The sequence below is a fragment of the Ochlerotatus camptorhynchus genome, unplaced genomic scaffold (genome assembly GCF_037179485.1).
Source record: "Ochlerotatus camptorhynchus isolate MF236.1 unplaced genomic scaffold, CSIRO-AGI_Acam_v1.1 ptg000007l, whole genome shotgun sequence".
Lineage (NCBI taxonomy): Eukaryota > Metazoa > Arthropoda > Insecta > Diptera > Culicidae > Ochlerotatus > Ochlerotatus camptorhynchus.
Genome location: NW_027040499.1, coordinates 2087348 through 2107330, shown reverse-complemented (window position 1 = coordinate 2107330; position 19983 = coordinate 2087348). Strand labels below are relative to the sequence as shown.

General features: G+C 35.9%; 1 protein-coding gene and 1 long non-coding RNA gene across 2 annotated transcripts in view; one reads left to right on the top strand and one right to left on the bottom strand.

The window, feature by feature from the left end:
* Positions 1–19983, bottom strand: part of LOC135697538 (thioester-containing protein 1 allele S3-like) — a 79936-nt gene that overhangs the window by 16654 nt on the left and 43299 nt on the right. The window lies entirely within an intron of this gene.
* LOC135697843 (uncharacterized) lies at positions 1207–17320 on the top strand. Its single transcript, XR_010517444.1, has 3 exons — positions 1207–1383; positions 1728–1789; positions 17013–17320. It is a non-coding gene; the product is annotated as an uncharacterized LOC135697843 (long non-coding RNA).

The following is a 19983-nucleotide window of genomic DNA, read 5'->3' as shown; positions in this document are numbered from 1 at the left end:
TTACCTGAATTCTCAATCTTTTCACTTAAATTACTCCGACTCACTTTTAGCTACCTTAGCCTGTTTTTCTAGAAAAAACCTTTCAATAAAAAATTTAACTGATTAGGAAACTATCTTCACTTTTGCAAATAAACTTCGCTTACTTTTATAAACGATTTTCGCACTCGTGACTCACGTTTTTGTGTGCTTTTTATGTATAAAAAAAGGTTAATAAATTCTGAAAAAATAATTACACCACATTACAACATTTTAATTTTTTTTTCTTTAAGTTTTCACCGTACTTGATTTTATTATAGGTTTTGTTCACTGCACTGATTTTCTTTAAATTCTGTACTGATCTTCTTCACTCGGCGGTCCAAAAGGGAAAGACCAAATAGCTCTCCCTGACCAACCAATAAACTTCCCTTCTATTCATTTCATCTTTTCAATATTCCAAGTTTTGTTTCCGGTTCTATCTTGATTTCTAAAATTCATCATTAGATTTTCCCTGTCATTAATCATTGACATGGGTGAAAACACAGTCACCCCACTATCATCGTCATTTCAAAACAAATTGATTCGAGCACTCGAATTCACCTATTGCCTAAGCACTAGGAGCAACCAACTCTAACGCTTCTATATGAAACGATCGTTTGACCGTTTCATCACTCCCCACTAACCCAAAAAAAAAAATTATGAAATAATTTTTTTTTTCTGACCTTTTTACACCTTAATTTCCTTCAATGCATACGTACACCGATATTTTCCGATCTTATTCCCTAATATTTACACTTAATTTGCAATATTTACCCTTTACCCTAATATTTACACCTATCACTAAATTCCTGCAAATTCTTATAACCATCCATTGACAAAATTGTTCAACTATTACACCCTCCGAGAGAGATCCGCGGCGAACGTATACCCGATTCAACACCAGTTGATAAACTGATCATATTTTCGTATTTCTCCCAACGTATCACTCCAATAAACCTATTGGCAAAAAAAACAAATTTGAACCTACAAACTCCTACCACTACATATTCCGCATTATAAAAATGTACCTGACCGTTGGTCAGAACATATTAGTATCGTCAAAATGTAGGTAACTACTACCAAGTTACTCCATATTGTTATATGGACACGATCAAAATCTCTACACAACCCGAATATTTCTCTTGCGTTTCTCTCTCTCGGCACAGAGATGAATTTTGAAATTACCAGGCTATTGCTTTGTCGGAGAATGTGAATCGGTATAGTCTATTGTGAGTAGCTACTGCGGGAAGCGCGTTCTCGCTAGCTGTTGAAAAAAACCTACTAAGGAACATGCTTCAGGCTATTGAAGTGAAGTGAATTATGTGGTATGCTTCCCAGGATACGCCATGTTATGGAATTGCCAAAAACGTAAGTACCAATTTATCTACTTAACTGACAGCCTATTTCCTACCTAATTTACATATTTACCCTAATTTCCATCTCCTACCTTTGCATATCTATTGTCTAGTTATGGTTCCTTTGTTTCGCAATTTTTCTAAATGACCTTCAAATGACCTATCCTATTTATCAATTTTATATGGAGCCACTCTATCTTTCACGTGGTGATGGATATGTGACTCCGTTTTGATTTGTTGTGAAAATCTTTTGGAATCTTTAGAAAAAGATGAAAAGCATTCAAATAGACTTATGTTGGATTAAAATTTACTGGTAGCATTATCAATAACTATTTACAAATTTACATTTTATTTTAGCACGAAACCGATTATGGATGTTGTGACTGATCGATGTTGATCAAATTGTTTCGTGGTTTTTGGTGAGTATTTATGCTGTTCTTATTTACGCTTAGGTTTATCCTTTTGACCTTGCTTTTGCTATCTACATTTATGTTCCGACAGTGCGTATTTTTGTTTGGTTTAACCGATGGCTATCCTCATTGTTTATTTACATAGCTTGCGAAAATTTGTGAAATTATTATCTTGAATGATTGCACAGACTTAAAGTCTGGTGCACCAATTATGAATTTCATTGAACTTAATTACCATTTTAACTTAAACTGAAATATGTACATTATTTACTATTTACATTATAATTGTGATTATTTTTCGCTTTCGTTATTGCATTTACCTTGCACTGATTATTTAACCGATTTCCGTATTTTTGTGTTTGTGTTGGTATTTATACATAGCTTTCCAATTTTTTATTTTGTTATTTTTTATCTTGATATTAAATCTTTTTCAATTGAGAAACATGATACATTCCGAGAGTTTTGCCATTTAAATCTTCTAATATATAACAATAGTCGCCCACTTTTTTCTTAATTATAGCCTCAGAAAATTTAGGAGCCAGCTTTGCATTGAATCCTTTCGCTTTGTCTGACAAAAAATAGTTTTTCTTCAGGACTTTTTGTCCTACTGCAAAATCGACCATTTTTCCTGCGCGCAGGTTATAATATTTTGAATATTTTTCGTACTTCCTCGAATATTTTGTTCATTTTTTTGCCATGTTCTTTTTCGGTGGGGGTCAAGTCCCTTTCCGTGTCTCTTAAAACTTGATATTCTTCACCTGAACTGATCTGGTTCCTACCAAAATTTACAAAATATGGTGAGAACTTACTGGATGCATGGGTTGCATTATTTATCGCATTTGCAATTTTGTAAATGTTTGTGTCCCACTCATTCTGGTCTTTTTTTATAAGGGCTCGTATTGCCGAAGTTATTACGCGGTTTGTCCTTTCAGCATTATTCACTTGTGGAAAGTAAACCGGGGTGAGCCAATGACTTACACCGTAATTTTCCAATAATTTTTTAAATTCTTTTGATGTAAATTGTGCCCCATTGTCTGACAAAACAATTTCGGGCACTCCAAAAAGCAAAAAGACCATATTTTCCATAAAAAAGACAAGCTGTTTGGCTTTCGCTTCTTTAAATGGTTGAATGATTACAAATTTTGAAAAAATGTCCGTAATAACTAGTAAACATGTGTTACCCGATCGTTTTGCGCGTGGATACGGTCCAACATAATCAATGGCGATTATTTGCCATGGCTGGTTAGCTATTTTTTGTTTGCCCATAGGGGGCACATGGTTAACATTATCTGATTTTGATGTTTTGCATGACATGCAGCCGTCACAATAACGTTTTACCTCACTGTACATCAAAGGCCAGTAGAACTTTTCTCTTAATTTTTCTAATGTTTTTTCTGTTCCTAAGTGAGCCTCTTCATGTATTTTTTTGATCAGGTTCAGTCTGTCTGGCTTTGTAGGAATAAGCTTCCATTCAAATCTTGTATCTGTTATGTTCGTTTCGTTGCCTACATATTTAAAAATTTTATCGTCTATCAGTCTAAACTCTTTGAATTTTTCAGGATTTTTTTTAATTTTTTCTATCATCCCATTGTAGTCAGCATCTTCCCATTTTGCTTGGATGGTGTTGAGTGATCTTGAGAGACAGTCAGCTGTTATGTTGTCTCGTCCTCTCCTGTATTCTATGCTAAAATCAAACTGTTGGAGTTTGAGAGCCCATCTGCATAACTTCGCCGATCCTTTTTCTGCGCTGACTTTTGACAGCCAGACCAAACTTCGAGCGTCTGTAACCACTCGAAAATGGGTTCCCTCGACGTAGTTGCGGAATGCTTCAATTGCCCATAAAACAGCCAAACACTCCTTTTCCACCGCAGCATATTTTCTTCTAGTGGAATTTAACTTTTTGCTAAAGTACGCTATAATTCGTTTTTCGCCGTCCTGTATTTGGGTTAGGACTGCTCCTACAGCCAAATCAGAGGCGTCTGATTCAATTGTAAATACCTCCTCAAAGTTGGGGTTTGCTAGAATTGGTGGACTAATCAATGCCTCTTTAAGCCTCCCTAATGCCTCCTCTGCTTCTTTGCTCCAGGAAAAATTTTTCTTGTCCTTTTTCAAGAGATCGGAAATCGGTGCTGTTATGTCACTGTACTTTTTTATGAATTTCTGATAAAAGTTTGCCAACCCGAGCAAGCGCCTAATATCTTTCACTGTTTTTGGTGTTTGGTAATCAAGGATAGGTTTAATTTTCTCCATGTCGATCGAAATTCCTGATCTGAAATCACGTATCCTAAATACCTTACGCTTTTTCTACCAAACTTGGATTTATTTAAACTTATTGTCAAATTTGCCTGTTTTAAACGATTGGCAACTTCTTTAATTAGCTCGAAATGTTGGCTTAATGTCTCAGTTGCTAAGATAATATCGTCCAAATAAACCCATTGCAAAGGCCTCAAAATCCAATATCAATCTGAGTAAGAAATTAACCAGTAATAGACCCCCATACGGTAGTAGAAAATACACAACTTAACAGCAGCAGTGACAATGTTGCACATTTCCAGGGTCAGTTGTTTATAAACAGTTGCTACCGCGTCGTCAGCGATGCGCGCTGACTTAACTAGGTGCTTCGAGAAAGGTCAAAGTAAACATTGGTGAGTAAGCATCCTACATAGCCGTTCCTACCGCGAGGAGCATTAATTCTTGTTAAAAAAAACAGACACCGACTTTCCAAGAGAAAAACTATCTGTCTCGCTTTATATGTACATACTGGAGAAAAACTATTGTGTAGAGTTTAAGTAACAAATTCATGTATAAAAGGTTTCGAAGAATAAAGAATCGGGGCAGTTGTTCTGATGAGTTATTATCCGAGGTTTGCTAGGTGCGGACGAGCACAGTTCCAACCTCAGGATAACTGATTCATCAAAGAGGTTTTTCCATACAGTAGAAATGGAATTGCACTGTCTTTCATTTTACGGAGAAAGAAAGACCACGCGAGTTGTTGCTCTACGTTGGGCACTTCAACACGGGAGTGAAACATGGATGCGCAACGGAGTATGGGCGCTTCATCTGGTGACAGCGGAAACTAAACCGCTATTTTCAAGTGTTGGAACGCCAAAATTTCGACTGGCTAAAATCAGTAAGTGTTAAAAAACCAAAAAGTGACTTTGATTAAATTACAAAAAAGGAAAAAGTGAACTAGTGATTAATAAAGAGTACAGCACATTGGTGCACATCTGGTCAACTATAAAGATATGGGGACTTCAACTGGGAACTTCATCGCAGACTCAACAAGGAATAACCCTGATCCTGCTCCTGATAGGGTGAGTACACGGTTAAAAAAAATGTGTTAAGTTCTATTCTAGATACACATAAATGGAGTGTCTCATATCATACAAGTGAACATTATAAATTGATTAAAGTTCTGATACGTTTCAAGCAATGTTTCAAATATTGTACATTTAATCTTTGTAAGCAATACTTCTTGCAAGATGCTGGATTGCGTGATATGAAATATAAGTTTCCACTCATCAATGTCTACATCATAAGTAAAATTCAGAATTTTTGCGGTGTAATTATTATCCTTTTTTTTCAACCACTTTAAGGGAACGTTAAATTAATTTCAACAAATTTAAAAGGCCAGCAGGCAAATTTAATTAACAAAGCACAAAACATGAAAAAATAATGTTGTCTTGAATTTACGCTGAAAGCGTTTTTGATCCAAATAAATTCGCGAAAACGGAAGATAATAGCAATATCCATAATTTAATAAGAGACTGAGAAACAGTCGCATTTTTACTCGTTTGCTTCGAAAAAGAAACAAAAATGGCAGAGTTCCCGACTGAAAGAGCTATTCAATGCATTCCAGAGTTCAGAGGCGCGGCCTCAGAATTACGATCGTTTTTATACCAGTGCGATTTCTTCGCTAAGAAATTGCCAGTAGAAGAATCGCATGAACCTTTAGTTCAGGTAATTTTGATGAAATTGAAAGATCCGGCATCAGGGTATTTCAAACGCATTTATGCGGAAACATGGCCCGAAGTGAGAATTAATCTCGAAAGAGAATTTGGGACAAATGTTAAACTGGAAGAAATTTTTCAGAAAATCGAAACTTTGGAGCAAGGACCAAACGAATCCTTTCAAGATTACAAAGATAGGGCATTAACATTAAAAGAATACGTGGATGAATATGAAGAAAACAATGCCAAAGGCAGAGAGTCATATGCACTACGGCATTTGAGGATACATTTTTTGGGAGGTTTGAAAAATAGGAACTTGAAAAATATGGCAAAATCACAGAAAAATAACACCTTCAATGAACTAGTCAAATGTTTACAGGAAGAGTGTATCTACGAAAAACAAATTGAGGATATCGAAAAAAGACTTCAGTGTATTCACATCGCTGAAAAATCAAAATCACAAAGGAACCGGAATAATTGGGATATTCATGTAAATCAACCCAAATATTTTAACCAGTACCAACGGAACGATCAACAAAATAATTCGTTTGATAGAAAATTCGGATCTCATAGAGATTTTCCGAATAATTTCGTTAGGTCTAATCAAAGGCCGTTCAATGGAAATCAAAATGTTTACAGGGGCACGAGTTGCGAATACCAAAAAAATAATAATTTTAGCAGAAATATGAACAACAATAATTCACCGAATAGGTCAGACAATTACAACAGGAATGATAACGGAAACTACAACAGAAATTACCAAGGTGAATACAGCAATAGATACAATGACGAAAACCGCAGAGAGAATCTCAGTATCAGACATAATTTCAACACAAGACATAAAAAACTAAAATTCCGGAATCATGGAAAGACACATGTTACAGATTCCCAATGTTTTCACGCTGGGATAAAATTTGACCCAATCATTACAACAAAGCATAAATATCCAATGTTCGGTGGAAATAACGGAGATTTCTACTGGTATATGTCAACAGCAGAAAACCCGGAGTTCTTTTGCAGATACTATTTTAAAACAAGTAAAACCGAAAATTTTATGCACAAAAGTATAGCATTGAAAGTGGGAGCAAAACTGATAAACCCACTTAGTGTGGCATATACAGAGATAGACGGAGAAGAAGAAGAATCATTTGGAGACATTTGGGTCAATTTAAAAATAGGCAGAAGTAACATACCAATAAAATTTAACTTAGTTCATAATTTAGCTGTACCAGCCACGATAGGCACAGCATTCGCAAGAGATCATATCGAAAGTATAGGTGGGAGCTTCAGATTTGCAATCTTCAAAAGCTTCTCTCATCCTATAAATAAAAAATATATTGATTATATACATAGAGAAAGTAGTGTGAAAGACATTAAACGATATGTGGAAATTGAACCATACGTTTTTAAAAAGGACATGGTAGGAATTACAGCGGATGAAAATATAATTGAGAGAAATAAGGAGCTCTCAAGTAAAAATAGTCATGAAATAGAATTTAATTTTCATGCAATAATGGGGAAACAAAATAAAAATAAGCAATATAATAACAACGAATCACCCCTTTATAATATAATATCAAATAAAATAGCACTTAAAAAAATCTATTCTAGAGATAACTTATTTTTTGTCGAGATACCTACATCTAATAACCCCGCATATAGGCTGAGATGTTTACTCGATACAGGTTCATCAGTAAATCTGCTCAGATATGAAGCAGTCAAATCGCTAAGAATAGACCAAGTAAATACAAATGATACTATAACAATAGCGGGAATTGGAGGAAATACAAAAACAAAGGGATCAGTTAATATAGGTTTAATCATAGGAAACATAGTATTCCCAGCAAAATTTCATTTAATGACACATTTATTAGTACCATGTATACTCGGAGGAGAGTTCCTTCAAAAACATGTAGCACAAATTGGAAGAAATTTTGAATATGCTATTTTTGAGCTCGACACTTGCAAGAAAAACTATAAAGAAGACGAGTGTAAAGATTTTACACAAGTCCATACATTCAATGGAATGGAAATAGATGACCCGTTGGAAAATGATTTTTATCATGAAGAATATAATGAAGAAGGAAGTGAATATGACGACAGAGAAATGTTGGACTTAAATTCTGACATAGACTACGATATTGTCAAATACAAAAATATTAAAATGCTTCAAGGACACGAACGATATAATAAGATCTTCGAACAGATCAAACTTGATCATTTATCACGAAGCGCTTTAGAATCAATTGAATCAATTTTAAGTAATTTTAGTGATGTGTTTTTTCTTGAGGGTGATAAACTGACCCACACAGATGCGGCAGTGCACGAAATAGAAACTTCAACGAACGTACCCATTAATAAACGGCAATACAGATTCCCAGAAGCAACAAAAAGGCAAATTAATGAAGAAATCGAAGAAATGTATAGGCAAGGGATCATCAGACCAAGTAAAAGCCCGTGGAATGCACCAGTCTTGTGTATACCAAAAAGGGACTTGGATGCAGCTGGAAATAAGAAATATCGAATTGTAGTGGACTTTAGGGCTTTAAATTTGATAACTAAGCCTTTTGTATATCCAATTCCACTCATCAATGAAATCATGGATAATCTTGGAGATAGTGTATATTTTTCAACATTGGATTTAAAATCAGGATTTTATCAAATCCCAATCGATCCAAAAGATGCCGCTAAAACAGCCTTCTCAACCCCAAAAGGACACTTTGAATTTACAAGAATGCCTATGGGATTAAGGAATAGCCCATCAACTTTTCAAAAATTAATGAATACGGTACTATACGAAATCGGAGATGTTCGAGCCGTTGTTTATCTGGATGATGTCATCATTTCAGGAAGAACAATCGAAGAACATAATGAAAACTTATATAAAGTGTTGCAAGGACTACGCAGACATAATTTAAAATTGGAACCGGTAAAATGCAAAATTTTGAAAACAGAAATCAAATATCTTGGTCATATAATAAATCAATATGGTATCAAACCAACCAAAGAAAATGTAGAAAGTATACAATTGATGAAAAGTCCATCTACAGTGAAAGATGTTCGATCATTTTTAGGTACAATTAATTTTTATGGAAAATTCATTCCAAACATTGCAAAGTACAGGAAACCTTTGAACGATTTATTGAAGAAGAATGTAAAATTTGTATGGACACGTGAATGTGAGGAAGCTTTCGAAATGCTTAAAACATGCCTCATATCTGAACCTTTGTTAGTAAGGCCTAATTATGAGGATACATTTGTCATCACCACAGATGCTAGCAATTACGCGATAGGAGCGGTGTTATCTAATGAGAAAACTGTCGATAGACCGATCGCCTTTGCGAGCAGGACATTAAAAGGTGCAGAAAGTAGATACCACACAATCGAGAAAGAATTATTAGCGATCGTTTGGGCGGTTGACTATTTTAGACATTTTATATTTGATCAAAAATTCATTGTTTACACAGATCACAGGCCTCTAATTTCAATTTGGCGGTTAAAGGAAACGTCACCCACATTAACAAGACTGCGACTTAAGCTGCAAGGTCTTAAATGTGATATACGCTACAAACAAGGGAAAGAGAACATTGTTGCAGACTTTTTGTCAAGGCTACCATGCACGAAGGAAAACAAAAACGTCAACCAGATTCAACCAACAAGTTATTGTCAGGGGCAATCAAGGTTACAACGTTGTAATTGTAAAAAAGGTAACGTAAACATTAAGAATCAACAACATACGTCGGTAGAACAAGAGCAGGTAGTTGCAGTCGTTACGCGACAGCAGCAAAGAATGCAGAGGCAGACAACCCAAACAGAAATAAACAACAAGCGACCAAGCGATTCCACTGACCAATATTTGAGAACTGACCAACCTCAAAGGAACTCAGTTTTTAATGAATTAGTTAACATGGATATAAGTGACAATGGAAACACCACAAAGAAAGATGATAACCACAACTTATACAATGATTTTAAAGCAAGCGTAGAGCAATCATTAGTAAACACAGATGAACTTTTGATTTCAGGGAAATTAACTAATGACTCAGCAGATGCTACATTAGTTATATTAAATAGTAGATCAGCCTACAAGGAAATTTCAACTCTGTGTAATTTACCACATGGATTGAAGGATTATGACAAAAATGGAATTATAAATATACCAAACGAAAAGATTGCAGGATTGATTATCGAGGGGAAAAATAACTCTTTGCTCAATGGTAAAAGTTTCCTAAAGAAACTCCATAGGAGCTTTATGGAAGGTCCTGACTATCTAAAGCAAGCAAAACATGTCCATATATTATCATTTCGCAAAATAAAACAGTTTGAAGTATTACAAATGATACAATTCATATCATTGAAATTTGATAAGAAAATTTCTTTGTACAATGCAGACTCTGAACGTATTCAAATAGAGGGTGAAGAAATCGAAACAATTTTACGAGAATTTCATGACGCACCCCTAGGTGGACATGTAGGAGCAAAACGTATGCGAAAGAGAGTTGGGTCTCTTTTTACATGGAAAAATATGAGACGAGACATTGAAGATTATGTAAGAAAATGCGATTCGTGTCAGAAAAACAAAATTTGCAAGTCCAACAAAATTCCAATGAAAATTACTACAACAGCTACAGAGCCGTTTGAAAAATTATTTATGGATATCGTTGTTTTACCCGAATCGGAATGGGGTAATAAATACGGATTAGTCGTTCAAGATGACTTAACCAGATATTTAATTGTCGTATGTATGGAAAATCAGGAAGCACAAACAGTAGCAAGAACTTTTGTCGAAAATGTGATCTGTAAATTCGGGTGTCCAAAAGAAATAGTGACCGATCAAGGTGCGAACTTCATGAGTAACCTCATGAAAAACATATGTAAAATTTTGAAAATTAAAAAAATCAACACAAGTGCATACCATCCACAGGCTAATTTAGTGGAACGTTCAAACAGAGAGTTGAAAACCTATTTACGACAATTTATTGGAGGGAATCAAAGAACATGGGACCAATTGATACCATACTTCAACTTTGAATACAATACAACGATTAACTCTTCAACAAATTACACCCCATTTGAGTTATTATATGGACGAAAGGCAAAAAAAGGTAATTCCACAATGGACTATCATGATTACGTTGGTGAAATGAAGAGCATTTTGAGCAACATTCATTATAACGCAAGAGAAAACTTGAAAATATCAAAAGAAAAGCGGAAGGTTCAATATGACAAAAATTCAAATCAATGGCAACCAATGTGGGGAGATTTAGTTTTAGTGCAATCAAACCCTATGGGGGTAGGACAAAAACTACAGAGTATGTGGCGTGGCCCATATACAGTAATGGAAATTCCTAGTGAACAAACCGTGGTAATACAGAATGGGAAGAAATTAGAAAAAATCCACGTAAATCGTATGAAGCGATACAATGATTAATCAATGAACAATGAAAAGTACGCGGAACAAATTCGTCAGTACCGATAAATAATTATTTATTTATCGATTATTATATACATAATATTTATATTATAATTAAGAAAAGAGCGACACACATATTAAAATAACAATTAAAATTTGGATGTTACTCCAGGAGATGGCTATGAAAATGGAAAGAATACTGCGAGCAAATAATAAAAATATTAGTGAAAAAAAAAAAGAAGTGATAAACTGTAGCTAATGTATAAGAAAGATACATGGAATGTTTGTGAGAGCGTGCGTTAGACAAGGGAAGACGTTCCCGGAACGAATGATGTATATGGTGATGATTAAATTGAATAGTAATATAAATAAATAATAAGAATAAAAATCGAATGGATATTATTGACTAAATGATAATGACCCCGGGGTATGTAGATATAAAATTAAGTATTGTTATTTGAAAATGAATATATGGAATCACCAGAATGATAAGAAACAATTGAAAATTGTAAAGAAAAAGTATATATTTAATTTCAATTGGGATTAATAAGGGATTGAACAAAATGTTCAAAACATGCATATATGGAGATGGAAACATAAAAGCGAAGCTTCAGATAAAGTTTCAAGAAAATGAAAACAAAGGTAAAAACATATATAGTTAATAACAGTAAACAGTATTTTCTAATATAATAAGTGATGAAAAAATTTCAAAGAGATACAAAAAATTTCGACCTATATGTAATGCATGCAGTAATTGAATGATTCAGCTAATAAAACAAATGTATTCATCAAAAAAGAGCAAAATATTTTGCAGTACGATTTTGAATGGATCGAAGAGCTAAGGATTGACATTACAGCACACCATATGGGTTAAATTACTGAAAAACAGTTACAGATTTATACAATAATTTCATTAAAAAAAAATTTCACGTTGAAAAATAATACTTATGACAATGATGAAAAAAAAAACGGTGACAAACAAGATCAAAGTGGACAAGAAGATTGTACCTACAAAGCGCTTTGGGCTAACTGTGTACTAGAATCTCACAGCGAGATTGAATACAAAACAATTTTGAACGGAAAATACCGTCAAAACACAGAATTAATATACTGTAAATGATCCCAGAGTCGTAAATGATGCTATGGTTGACAATTTATTAAATGCCGTTTTATTTTTTACAGACCGTTACAGATCTGGAGATGAACAATTGGACAATGGCATTCGGAATCCAGAATGCACGAGAATTTATGAATGAGTCTAACTGAAATTTAAGTTTACTTACAGATATCCACCGTTTCCACTCAATTAGCGAAGACGAGCACTTGCAGCAATTTGGCCACTTACAAGACATTAATTGAATTGACTAAATAAAAACATAAACGTATGGCCAGAGGAACCTGGAACCGAGCATAAATGAATCGAATTACAGATACGTGCCGTTTTAAACCTCATTAGGAGAAAGAGAGTACTTGCTGCAATTTCATGACGTAGCCATTCAGATGCTTTGATTAATTGGTGAGTTACAACTACAAACAAAAAGAGATAAACGAAGTCAGAGAAAAAGTAGAGTAATAAAATAAAAATACTAGCAAAACATGATGAAAGATATCAGAATAAGAAGTATGACACAAAGGAACAAAGTTAAGAGTAAAACAAGAAGTGTAATATCGACAATCAGATAGAATGTTCAGATAAAGTAATTAATTGTGAATTTGTTTGCTGCAAATAGATAGTATACTGATTATTTATTGTGTAGATGAAAATATAAATTTGAAAAAAATAAGAGCGGCAAGCAACTAACGCAGAATATTATTAATCATATCATGTCAATGATATCAAAATATGTAAGCCAAGCTAAAAAATAATAATAATTATAATTGATTCAAAAGATGAGTAGAAAATAATTTGAATATACCAAAGTTATAGTTTAATGAATGTTTTAGAGTGAAATTGAAAAAAAAAATTATCGAAAAGAAAATTATTGATGATACAGTGAAAAAGGGAAAATCGATTTTGAATATCCTTGGATGTACCAGGTGGCGAATCTCAGAGACCGTCAACAGCGAAGGAAGAGTCACATTCACAATGGCTAGATGACAATCGAAAGACAAATCATGCGGAAGATTGAAGATTGACGGTGTTGGGTAGGATGATCGGAAAAGTACAAAGAACAGGAAGATGGAATCGAGTGGTTTATCGAGGATAACAGAATTGATCAACACATTATACTGTATAGATGAGATCTTTGGCATAAGCTCATCACACAGCATCTAAAATGACAAACTACTTCAGCAACGATTTCGCAAACATCATCATAAAACTACAGAACATACAACGTAACGTTTGATATGACATCATTAAACATCAAACTCAAAAATGGCAATGAAGCACAATCAAGTACACAACTAACGCATGGTATGGCACAAACAATATATTGACTAGCTGCATATATAAACTCAGATAGAAAACAGTCGTGGATAAAATCCAAAAAAGTTTACATCTTATAACGAAAAAAAAAAAAAAAAGATGTGGAATTATACTACACCATAGAGAAAGTTGAAGTTCTAATAAGCACCAAAAAGTTTCCAACAGAAACATACATAATGACGAGATGCGATCAGTACAAGACATAGATAGAAAGACGATGAAGAGTAACCTGAATGCGGCAAACAACGAATCATAGATGGCGGGGAATGGCAGATACACCCACACCTGATATTTGATATCAACCAAATGACGAGTCAGGAACAGTTTTCAATCGCATGGATGAACGAGCAGAAATGAAGAAGCTTTTACGAAAGGTACAATTGAGGATCACCCTAAGGTTAGGAGAAATATGGCAACAAGAAAGCACGAAATTTTCAAATGGAAGATTACCAACTCAAGCTTATTGATAATAATTTTTGAAAAATGATTCTCAAGCTCAGTAAGTAAGGGGGGATGCAACAACCCCAAATTCTAACATCACTCCTTATAGTGAATTATTCGTAATAGTTCTATAGAATGTTAACATTAAATATCAATTGCAACAAGAATGGTATAACTCAACTAAACGCATAATTAACGTAAGTCAGTTAGGCAAATTTTCATATCAGCAAAACGCGTGATAAAACTTGTTAACACAGATGATTTAGCCAAATGACAAAATTTAGTTTAAGTATGAACGACTGAATATGTTTATCAATAGTACAAAGTAGGGTCTTAAGAAAGGCACAGTAGGAGTAAGAACAATAGTAAGAAGATCCAGTAAACAAAATTAGCAAATATAGAATAGATACCAGCGCATATCCTTGAGAAGAATCTCTTCGATATTATTCTCAAGCTGGTTAAGTAAGAGGGGATGCAAAGGCCTCAAAATCCAATATCAATCTGAGTAAGAAATTAACCAGTAATAGACCCCCATACGGTAGTAGAAAATACACAACTTAACAGCAGCAGTGACAATGTTGCACATTTCCAGGGTCAGTTGTTTATAAACAGTTGCTACCGCGTCGTCAGCGATGCGCGCTGACTTAACTAGGTGCTTCGAGAAAGGTCAAAGTAAACATTGGTGAGTAAGCATCCTACATAGCCGTTCCTACCGCGAGGAGCATTAATTCTTGTTAAAAAAAACAGACACCGACTTTCCAAGAGAAAAACTATCTGTCTCGCTTTATATGTACATACTGGAGAAAAACTATTGTGTAGAGTTTAAGTAACAAATTCATGTATAAAAGGTTTCGAAGAATAAAGAATCGGGGCAGTTGTTCTGATGAGTTATTATCCGAGGTTTGCTAGGTGCGGACGAGCACAGTTCCAACCTCAGGATAACTGATTCATCAAAGAGCTTTTTCCATACAGTAGAAATGGAATTGCACTGTCTTTCATTTTACGGAGAAAGAAAGACCACGCGAGTTGTTGCTCTACGTTGGGCACTTCAACACGGGAGTGAAACATGGATGCGCAACGGAGTATGGGCGCTTCACCATACATACGGTTGAAGATCGTTTCCGAGAGTTATGTCCATGAGTTTGGACATAGTAAAAGGTGCTCCTTTTAGGCCGAACGGCATGACCTTAAATCTATAAAGCCCTGATTTTGTTCTGAACGCGGTATATTTCTTCGAGTTTTCAGCTAATGGAATTTGCCAGTAAGCTTCTTTTAGGTCTATGACACTAAAATAGGTTGCCTTGTTAATCCTATGCAAAATTTCGTGTAAATTTGGGATTGGATAAGCGTTATTTTTGGTCACTTCATTTACGCGCCGGGAATCTAAACAAACGCGAAATTAACCGTTGGCTTTTTTACCGGGAGTAACGGGCTCGCGTAATCTGAGTCGCACGGTTCAATGATATCCATCTTTTTCATCCGTTCAAGCTCTTCATCCACAAACTTTTGGACGTATGGTGAGCAACGATACATTGGAGAGGGTTTAATCTCTGCTCCGGAAATTATTTGAATTTCGTGTTCCAAAATCGCGGTTCTACCAATTTTATCGTCTTCTGAAAATTCAAAATAACTAATTGCTTCTAGCAACTGCGTGCGGTCCTGATCTCCTAACATATGTTCAGTTTCAATCTCTTCGATCAACATTGGTGGAAAATCTAAAGTAGGAACGTCTAAGGACAAATCTTCTTCCTCGCTCTGATTTTCCTCTATTGCACCTACGAAATTGGAGAATTTAATGGAAACTTCTAAGTCGTCCTTTGAAAAATAGTTTTCAACTAAATTAATTGAGAAACTTCGAGAACTGTTTCCGATCTGGTCTAAGGATATGATTTCCTTGTGATTTACTTTCATTGCTGGAACTATCTCGAAAGCTTGCCAAAAATTGACTCCAAGGATCAAAGGTTTAGAAAATTCTAAAACAATATACATACGGATAATTTTTGTCATCTTATTGAATGTTACTGGGAGGTTTATAAATCCTATACATTTATGGTTTGACGTCCCTGCTGTATCTACTTTAATATTCGTTTTATGAATTCTGAAATTATATTTCTGTGCTATTTCCGTTGAATTTAGAACCGATATTTCCGCTCCTGAGTCTAACAGTGCTTCTAGTTCTGAATCAATAATTTTGACTTTTATATGTGGACATTTGTTTGGCTTAACACTTAACTCGTAGATTTTCCGATTGGTAGGATTTCTTTCCTCATTTCCTTCAGTGGGGGTTGAAGGGTTTGTCGGAAAAGAATCACCCCTTAGTTCTCCTCCGAATTCCCGTTTTTTGGAGTTTGCTGAGGGAGCATATGGCTTTTTGGGCACGTAAAAAATGTGACTCCAGGTGTGCCACATGCGTGACAAAAAATCACCTTCGGCTGTTTACAGTCCCTCCAGCGGTGACCGTATTTCCTGCAGTTCCAACAGAGTGAGAGAGGCTGTGATAGAGTTTCTTTTTCCTGAAGTCCCGAGTTATTCGCTTGAGGTTCCCTGGATTTTTGAAGTTGGCCTTCCTTTCTGTTGAAAGCGCATACTTCTTGTTCATCAGAAGACGATGATGAGGAGTTTGAAGTTGCCTCCACATTCCTAATGTGTTTTTTTGTAGGGTGAGTCGATTTCGAATAAATCCTTCCACTATCTTTATCTAGCTGCTGGCAAAGCATGTTGAGATGTGCAATATTCTTGATTTTATAGAAAGACAGTTTGGTTTTGTACCATCTTCGCATATTGTTCCTAAGAACTTTCAATCGTTTTCGATCCGAGTACTGTTTCGTCATTCGTTCGAACATCCCTTCTATTTCCGAACAGAATGCAACAAACGATTCTCCTTTCCTTTGCTTCCTGTCTTTAATGTCTTGTAAGATCTTACGATCCTTGTTGGGGTCACCAAAACGAATTTTCAATTGTTTAGAAAATTTATCCCACGTTTTGTACTTCTTTTTGTAGGTAAAGTACCAGCGACGAGCTTCACCCGCGAAAAGGATGTATGCTTGATCAAGGAACCTGTCGTTTGGAATCCGCTCAGCGATGATTAGTTCGTTCACCTGGAAAACGAAATCCGAGACGTCCATCCCATGAGAATCTCCGGTGAACTGGATACACCATTTATCTAGGCGGTAATGCTGGAAACGATCATCTCGTCTTCTGTAATCCTGGGATCTTTCCGTGAGAATACTGGAGTCGGAATCGGAGCTAGACTCTGAAGAGAGCAGACTGCTCAACGAATCCAGGGATGAACTTTCACCTTCTGATGACGATTGTTTCGGTAATTTCTTCTTTTTATCCCTTTTTGACCCTGTTTGTTCATTAGATTTGCTCTTTTCTTTTTTCTCTTCCTTTCTTTTTGGTATTGCACCCTGATACTTGTTTAATTTCTCTTCTTTTTTGTTATCAGTCCCTATTTTTTTCTAATCGACATTCAGAGCTGAGATGTTTGGTAATTTTTTAAAATATTTTTCAATTGATTCATTAACCGTCTTTGTAATTAGGTATTGATCAATAGATTTTCGTACTTCTTTTTTGATATTTTCGACAAAACTTGCTTCTGATTGTTTTTTTTCCTGTTTCTTCTGTTTCTTTTTTCTAACTGATGTTTCGGAGTCTTTAATATTTGCTTCCTCCAGTTCATCTTCTGAACTGCTTAAATTCATCAATCTAATTGCTGTTTCTTTGTAAATTTTAGTAAGGCTTCTGACTTTAGACAAAATGTCTACTTTCTGTTCTCCTTGGGCTAAATCAAGGACCTTCGATCTATAAATTCGATCTCGCCAATGGCGAAGTTGTGTAATCCACTTTACCTGGAATGTTTCCTTAAGACCAGTTTCGATCTCCTCAAGTTTTCTTGTTACTAAGGGTAATTCATTGACGAAAAAACTATCTTCGTCGAGGATGATGGTATCGTCACCTTCTTCAAGTAAAATATTCCTGAGTCTCCGTCTTCTTTGGCTATCCGTTTCTTCGTAATATTTATTTCTTATTGCCAGCTCATAAACTAACTCTTCCTCACTTAAATCATCCACATTCATTCTTTCTGCATAAAATTTTGCTGAAACCATAATACTAATTTGTTGTTTTTCTTTTGTTTCAGAAAATTGGTACTTTAAAAAAAAGTTCAAAAATATAGTAGAAAAATAAGGAAAATAGTAATATATACAAATCAAATCAATTCACAATGATGTTTTTAATCAATAAACCTTACCTCCGACAATATTTCTGGGTACGCTATAATTTACGGTAATTCAACTCTTATCCTAAGAACTTCAAATAATATTAGCTTGTAGAGTGCTCAAATCAATTATTTACAACTAATAAAATATAACTTATCATTAGAATTTCAATATCAACAAAAATAATTCAATAAATTTCAATGCTGAGTGGGCCGTGCCATTTGAAAGTTGGGCGCCAATGTAAGGGGGATCCTGCTAGGGTTCTCAAAAAATTCCGGCTTATGCGCCAGACGAAGAAGTCGTCTGCCGAGAATTGCAGATATGTGTGCCCAGCTAGCAGTTTTCTCAACCCAGCAGATTCCACCCACTAGAGTAACCCAACGACCAAAAACCATCAACGTCCCAAGTCCAATAGTCCAATCGTTCTTTTTCCCCCCAATTCTTCTATTCTAATTTTATCTTCCAATTGTTTTTAATTGATTGAGTGAATTTTAAAATACGGTGCATGTGAAATAGGTTTATTAAAATCAAGTTCAGTAAAGTCAAATTCGATTTAACGAAAAAAAAAACCTGGTTTTGAAAGGTTCAAAAAAAATCCATTTATGGTTTGCTCGTTTTAATTTTTGTTGTTGTTGTTTTATTCACAAAACCCTGCTCTACCTTTTTCTCCTATGTGTGACGTCACTCTTCCCTTCCCCCCTTTTGTGTTCCCTTGTGAGTCGTTCTAACCCCTAAAAAGCTTTCTTCCCCTACTAAATATAATTCAGGGTCCCTACTTATAAATCGGTGTTCTTGTGTGTGTGAGGAGAATGGTTCGCGTACTTACGGTTGCTGCTCAACGGTACCTGTTCGAGCCACACTCGTCCGTAGTGGGTGGCTCTTCCGTATGATGATGGACGATGATGATCACCCCGACCGTTGCCGGGGGGGGGGGGTAAACCAATCTACTTCAGACCGGCTCGATGATGCTCGATGGTTCGGTGCCAAGTTGTTCACCGCGACCAAGATGAAGATGCGACGGTTGGAGATCGCTATGACCGCAACGATCGCCGGGTCAGACAACGCCGTATCCTAACCTCAAAAAGGGAGCGTCGCCAGAGTGGCGACCAATAGCGGGCACTGGGTGGGGCGGATGTCGTCGAGTGGCATTGCCGGGCGAAACTCGCTAGATAAGGAATTCACCGTTTGGGATAGTTCCAGTGTGCACTAGCGTCGGTGGGCGGTTTTTCTGTGGGGTGGTATCGCACGGAGGGCCTCCGGTTTTCAGGACGTGAGTCGGGCGGATTACGCTGGCGTTGGCAGCCTTCCCCCTTGTGGACCTTCCCACGAAACAGGCAATCACTTTAGGCGTGTGATGCACGTGGGGCCGAGTTCTTCATCCGATGACCAACGCTCTCCGAATGTCCTATAGTGGTACGCAACCACGAGGCGATAGGAGCACTCAGGGTAACCAAGCCTGATACCACCAACCAAGGACTCAAATTCACTCTGGGCGGTGAACCGATGGAAATACCGTCCAAAATAACCTCGCAATATGTTTAGCGAACGTTCCTGCCACAAGCCCAAATCGCTGTTGCCACCGCTCAGTGGCTTCTGTAGAAACAAAGAAAACTCCTCAGAAACACATCACACATGTTTTTATCCACTACTTTACCTGAATTCTCAATCTTTTCACTTAAATTACTCCGACTCACTTTTAGCTACCTTAGCCTGTTTTTCTAGAAAAAACCTTTCAATAAAAAATTTAACTG